The sequence below is a fragment of the Gorilla gorilla genome, chromosome 3, assembly GCF_029281585.2.
Source record: "Gorilla gorilla gorilla isolate KB3781 chromosome 3, NHGRI_mGorGor1-v2.1_pri, whole genome shotgun sequence".
In the NCBI taxonomy this organism is placed as follows: domain Eukaryota; kingdom Metazoa; phylum Chordata; class Mammalia; order Primates; family Hominidae; genus Gorilla; species Gorilla gorilla.
The window spans coordinates 212,266,448-212,272,799 of record NC_073227.2 but is presented as its reverse complement, the minus strand read 5'-3'; the positions used below and the strand labels follow the sequence as shown (position 1 = coordinate 212,272,799).

Here is a 6,352-nt window from a genome sequence, read left to right as displayed (position 1 = left end):
TTTTCTTATAAATTATCCAGTCTTAGGTATTTATTTATAGCAATGTGAGAATGAACTAATAGACTTCTCTATTAAGCTTCATTTTCAGGCAGGCTCCCTCACCCCTTCTGGAGAACATCAGCTACTCTAGGCTTACAGTCTACAGTTTAACAATCCCAGGGAAAAAAACAAGACCCTTTTTCAATATTTCCAGCAAAAGTCCAGGCATTGATACCAATTAGTACAGCTTGGTCCTGTGCCCATCACTGGTTGGGCCAATTAGTGTGCCTAGAAGGACATGTGGTCTGATACATTAAGCTCACATCATGACCTTGCCTCTGACACCTGTAGGAGGGATGAGAGCTCCTCTTTATAGGACTGAATTGAGAGTGGGAGGGCTTAGCTCTCCAGAAGAAAACAGGTGCACTGTTCCTCAAAGAAGGAGTGTTGGGAAGGTGAAACAAGTGTTCACTCACCCAGTGGCCTAGGAAGCCACTTCTGCCATAAAATTGCAATACGGGTAAATGCTGGCGCTCTGAACACAGGCAGGGGTGGGCTTGAGTCCTTATGACTTATTAGTATGAGCTCAGTGAATGATTTCACTCCTCTAGGCCTCCGGTTTCTCACTGTAAAGTGAGAATACTGCCTTCTTTGTGGGTATACTGGGAGAGTGAAATGAAACAATATTAAATATTCATTCAAAGCTAAAACTAATAGTACCTTTTCCCAACCTCCCCTAGCAGCTTCAGCTTAGATTAAACTGAAAGTAGATTTTGTCTGCTTTCTTCATAACTATTTCCCTATTCTTTATAGAAAGTAGGCATCCTTGTATACAGTTGCCATAGTGTCAACATTTGTTGAATAAATGAATGAATGATGACAAAATTAATACATTTCTGGAGAATTCCTACTTTTCAAATATCAGCTCCCAAGCCCTAGCAAACAGAATGAATTATCCCCTCCTCTGTGTCTGCTGGTATTTTTAATTAACTCCTCTTCCAGCTCTTATCAGCCAGAATGTGAACCAGGACTGTGTGTGACTCAACTCAAGCTCCTACTGCCTAGCACCCAGCCCAGTTTATGTTGCTGAATAAAAAAGATCAGCTAGTCCAAACGCCTCACTTTGCAGATGTTTTAATAGAGCCCCAGAGAGGTTAATTTGCCAGAAGCCCCACAGCTTACCGAGTGATCCATGACTTCTAGTCTATTCTTTTTTCTACTTCATACTCAGGACTCTGTTTTTTCATGCTGCCATGAGCAATGTACACTGCCAGGAATAAAGCGAAGTTCTTGATCCTCTAGAAAGGAAGGGGCATCTTCAGTATGAGAAGTCATCATCCTTAAAGAGTGGCATCAAGTACCAAATGCAAGTGTAAGGGTCATTCACTTGCTTCATACCACATATAAACACATTTTTAGTTTCAACATTTTTGTTTTTATTTTTGTTTTTGCAACCTTTGCTTCTTTCCAATAACTCAGGCAAGGCTCAGCCATTCCTACCCATCCTCCCCACACATGCACACCCAATTCCCAACTATGGTTGGAGGAGGCCAACAGGCCTTATTCGGGCTGGAGACTGAATGCTAAGCCCACAGCAGTGGGTTGTTAACCTCCTCACACTATGCCATCCCTTTTTCTGTCTGAAGGAAGAGGTCCCAGCAGGTACTAAGCTAGCATCTCCCCTTCCCTAACTGCTCCTAAACCCAGTTTCCCAAAATCCACGTACCCTGCCCAGTTAAATTCTATTCAAACAGAATCCACCAGAAACACATTCAAGATTATTTATGCTATTTTCCTTACTGGAGACTATGAAAAGACATTTCTCTTATTCATTTACTAATTCGACAAACATTTTAGCAGATACCTGTACTATGTGCCAGGCACTGAGCGTACGAGAACAAATAAATGAATCATGAAGAATGTATGCAGGGCTAAGGCAACTATGTAATCCCTTAATAGTTTTTGTATCAGAATCCCCAAAGCAGAACTTTCTCATTCACCAACCTCTCCCCGCACCCCTCCCCCCACAAACACCAATATTTAACTCAAAGAGCATGTCGTTAATAGCTTTTCAATTAAGAGGAAAGTTTCTTTCAAGGTAAGCTGAATCTTTTGGCTGCAAAAAGGTGTTCTTCTTATAAAAATAAAAAAACAGCAGGTAGGTCTCTCATATTGATAGAAAGAAGGTTGATGGTGATGTATTCACTGCTTCCTTAATACCAGGAGGAAGGGCTGAATCTAAACTCAAAGTACGTGGAATGTTTTGATGTGAGAAGAAAGCAAAACATGTAAGACTCCATCAAAAATCCCGTTTGGAGGAGCTCAGAGGAGCAAGACATTTCTCCAAGACTCAGGTGCACAGCTAATATATCTGAATGAATTAACTTGGCTATGCATATTATTCTTCCTCTCTTATTCCTAAAGAATTCATTCATTTTGAAAATTTAATGACCCTAACTTAGTAGTGTTAAGCCAGGCTTCTAGAATGTTCCCTAGTATTCCAAAGCTCCTTCCTTGCTAATTGTAAAAAAGTTTCCTTTTCAATTTATAAAAAGAGACATCTTGGCTTCTCATTTGTGCAAATATGTCATTTTCGAGTGAGGAAACTGAGACCCAGAGTACACAGCTAAGTAGCTCTAGATCCAAGACCCAAGCCTCTTAACTACAAATTGAGAATTACACTTAAAGAAGTCCATTCGATAACTGTATTCCTTGAAATTTACATAATAGTCTACCAATTATTAAGGGTCTATTATGTACTAGGTACTTTACATATTTTTTTCTTTTAAGCCTCAAGTAAAACCTCCAAGATAGGGGTCACTAATGGATGCTGTTGAAGTGTTTAAATAATACCATTATATAGCACTTAGGGTGTACTGAATACTTCCTACATATTATCTCCAATTTTCACAAAAACCCTGCAAAGTATCATCAACCTTGTTTTATAGATACAAGACCTGGGTCTCGGAGGGATAAAGCAACTTGCGAAGCTCACGCAGCTAGGACATGAGTAGGGCTGCATCCAGATCTCAAAGCCTGTGTGCTACCCCTGAAATGCTGCCCATGTAGGCAGCCATAGACCTATCTCAGCCCAAATAAATAGCATCAAAGACTCTTTCTCTCAGCGGGCCTATTGTACACCACAGAAACACTCCCCAGCATGAGGTAGCTAACTACAGTGATGGTGCAACTGATAAGGTAGGTGACACTTCCAGGCACGGCCGAGCTCTCAGCATAGTAGTGCCATGTAAGGGGACCTTGCATTATGGTTCTATCTGGGCCTTGGCTTGTCAGAGCCTGGAATTTCGCCCTAACATTTCATTTAGGGGTGGCCGGTAACCTTAAATTTTGTTTAATTTTAGCTGTATCACAAAACAACTATCATATAATGATTATGACGATGATGATGCTGATAACTACCATTTATTGAGTCCTATGTCACATGATGTGTTTTATGTACTTTGTCTCTAATTACTATGGAGATCGACTTACCCACCTAAAATGAAGCCCATTTCTCTTTCAGGACACATCCCCCTGTTGAATTGTGGTGTTTAAGAGATTTTTTTTCAGAACTGTTGCAGACAGAGGTGAGTTCCTATCTCCTTCTGCAATTACCTGCTGAATATCCTTGAGTGAGAGGTCATTGCCATAAAAATAACTTGCCAAAAGTTAATTTTCCTTATGCATAAGTCGTTGTTTTAGTCTGTTCAAGCTGCTATAACAAAATGCCATAGGCAGAAATTAATTACTCATGGTCCTAGAGGCTGGAAGTGCAAAGTCAAGACACTGGCAGATTTGGAGTCTGGTGAGGGTCTGCTTCCTGGATCATAGATGGCTGTCTTTTTCTGTGTTTTCACATGGTAAAAGGGGTGAGGAATCTTTCTGGGGTCTCTTTTATAAGGCCACTTGCTCTTTTAAATAAGGGTCCCACGTTGTTGCCAAGTGTACAAAAATAGCAGAAAAGCTAAAATCAAAATGTTGGACTAAGATTAGATGCAGAAAAAGATGTAGACAGGATGTAAAAAAAAAAGTATGTAGAGTCATGAATGGCTCAAAGTCAGACACAACAGCATCACAAATAACAGTCTAAACACTGATCATCTCTGAGATGTCTTCCACAGATTAATCTCACCCATTGCATACAGATGCTTCCATTTTATCTTAACATTTCGAGGTGATTCATTTTATTTTGAGGACCTACGTGCCATTCGTTTTCTTCCACAGCTGCACCAACATACACACACATGCTCAAACATTAGTCTCAACCAAAAATTATATACACAAACAGACTGAAGCTGGGGATGCAGTCAGTCAGCCAGAAGTTGTTTGGTAAATTATCTATTCATTTGGAAGAAAAACAAAGTTAGATCCCTATCTCAAGCTACTGAATGAACAAAATTAAAACTCCAAAATGTAAACATTAAAAAAAAACTATAAACATACCAGAGATGATACTTCAAGTTAGAGCAGCCTAAAAAGGTGGACAAATCCTCTCCCCGCCAAAACAAATATAAAAGTACAAAGTTGTTTTGCTCACTTCAGCAGCACGTGAACTAAAATTGGAATGATACAGAGAAGATTAGCATGGCCCCTGCACAAGGATGACACGCAAATTCATGAAGCATTTCATTTTAAAAAAAGTATAAAATTGTTTAAACAAGCGTTTTAGGACTGGAAATCAACCAAAAGCAAATAATAAACTAAAAAGGGTCTATTCATGAAATCTACCCAAATGTCATATAAGAACAGCAAGAGTCTGAACTTACTGATTATTTCCTTCTATCATCTCACATCTATAGACATAGATAGATGAGTAGAAATTATCCTTTCTGCAGCCAGGCGAGGTGGTTCACACCTGTAATCCCTGCACTTTGGGAGGCCGAGGCAGGTGGATCACCTGAGGTCAGGAGTTCGAGACCAGCCTGGCCAACAATGATGAAACCCCACCTCTACTAAAAATACAAAAATTAGTCGGGCATGATGGCGGGTGCCTGTAATCCCAGCTACTTGGGAGGCTGAGGCAGGAGAATCACTTGAACACAAGAGGCAGAGGTTGCAGTGAGCCAAGATAGTGCCACTGCATTGTGGGCGACAAGAGCAAAACTCTACCTCAAAAAAAAGAAAGAAAGAAAGAAAAATTATCCTTTCTGAAGAACACTGAAAAAAAAGGCTGGAGAAAAATGATCAGAGCCTCAGAGACCTCTGGGACAACATCAAGCACACAAACATACATATAATAAGAGTCCTGAAGGGGAGGAGAGCAGAAAAAAGGTTAAAAAAATTTTTTTGAAGAAATAATGCCCTGAAAACCTCCCAACTATGCTGAAAAACATTAATCAGCAGGTTCAAGAAGCCCCACAAACCTAGGTAAGAAAAACACAAAGAGATTTGCACATCATAGTTAAATTGCTAAAAGCCAAAGACAATTTAAAAATCTTGAATGCAGTAAGAGAAAAATAACTCCCATGTACAGAAGAACAACAACATATTTAACAGCTGAGTTTCCATCAGAATCAATAGAGGCCAAAAGGCAGTAGAACAACATATTCAAAAGACTCAAAGAAAACAGTGGCAACCAATATGTCCAGCAAAATCCAGCATATAAACAGAACCAAAGACAAAAACCACATGATTATCTCAATAAATGCAGAAAAGGCCTTTGACAAAATTCAACAACCTTCATGCTAAAAACGCTCAATAAATTAGGTATTGATGGGACGTATCTCAAAAATAATAAGAGCTATCTATGACAAACCCACAGCCAATATCATACTGAATGGGTAAAAACTGGAAGCATTCCCTTTGAAAACTGGCACAAGACAGGGATGCCCTCTCTCACCACTCCTAGTCAACATAGTTCTGGCCAGGGCAATCAGGCAGGAGAAAGAAATAAAAGGTATTCAATTAGGAAAAGTGGAAGTCAAATTGTCCCTGTTTGCAGATGACATGATTGTATATCTAGAAAACCCCATCGTCTCAACCCAAAATCTCCTTCAGCTGATAAGCAACTTCAGCAAAGTCTCAGGATACAAAATCAATGTGCAAAAACCACAAGCATTCTTATACACCAATAACAGACAAACAGAGAGCCAAATCATGAGTGAACTCCCATTCACAATTGCTTCAAAGAAAATAAAATACCTAGGAATCCAACTTACAAGGGATGTGAAGGACCTCTTCAAGAAGAACTACAAACCACTGCTCAATGAAATAAAAGAGGATACAAACAAATGGAAGAATATTCCATGCTCATGGATAGGAAGAATCAACATTATGAAAATGGCCATACTGCCCAAGGTAATTTATAGATTCAATGCCATCCCCATCAAGCTACCAATGATTTTCTTCACAGACTTGGAAAAAACTACTTTAA

At 39.5% G+C, this 6,352-nt stretch overlaps 1 non-coding gene across 1 annotated transcript; it reads left to right on the top strand.

The window, feature by feature from the left end:
• The first annotated feature begins 4,508 nt into the window (after window positions 1-4,508).
• Window positions 4,509-4,615, top strand: LOC129533333 (U6 spliceosomal RNA). Its single transcript, XR_008679474.1, has one exon. It is a non-coding gene; the product is annotated as a U6 spliceosomal RNA (small nuclear RNA).
• The last annotated feature ends 1,737 nt before the right edge of the window (window positions 4,616-6,352 follow it).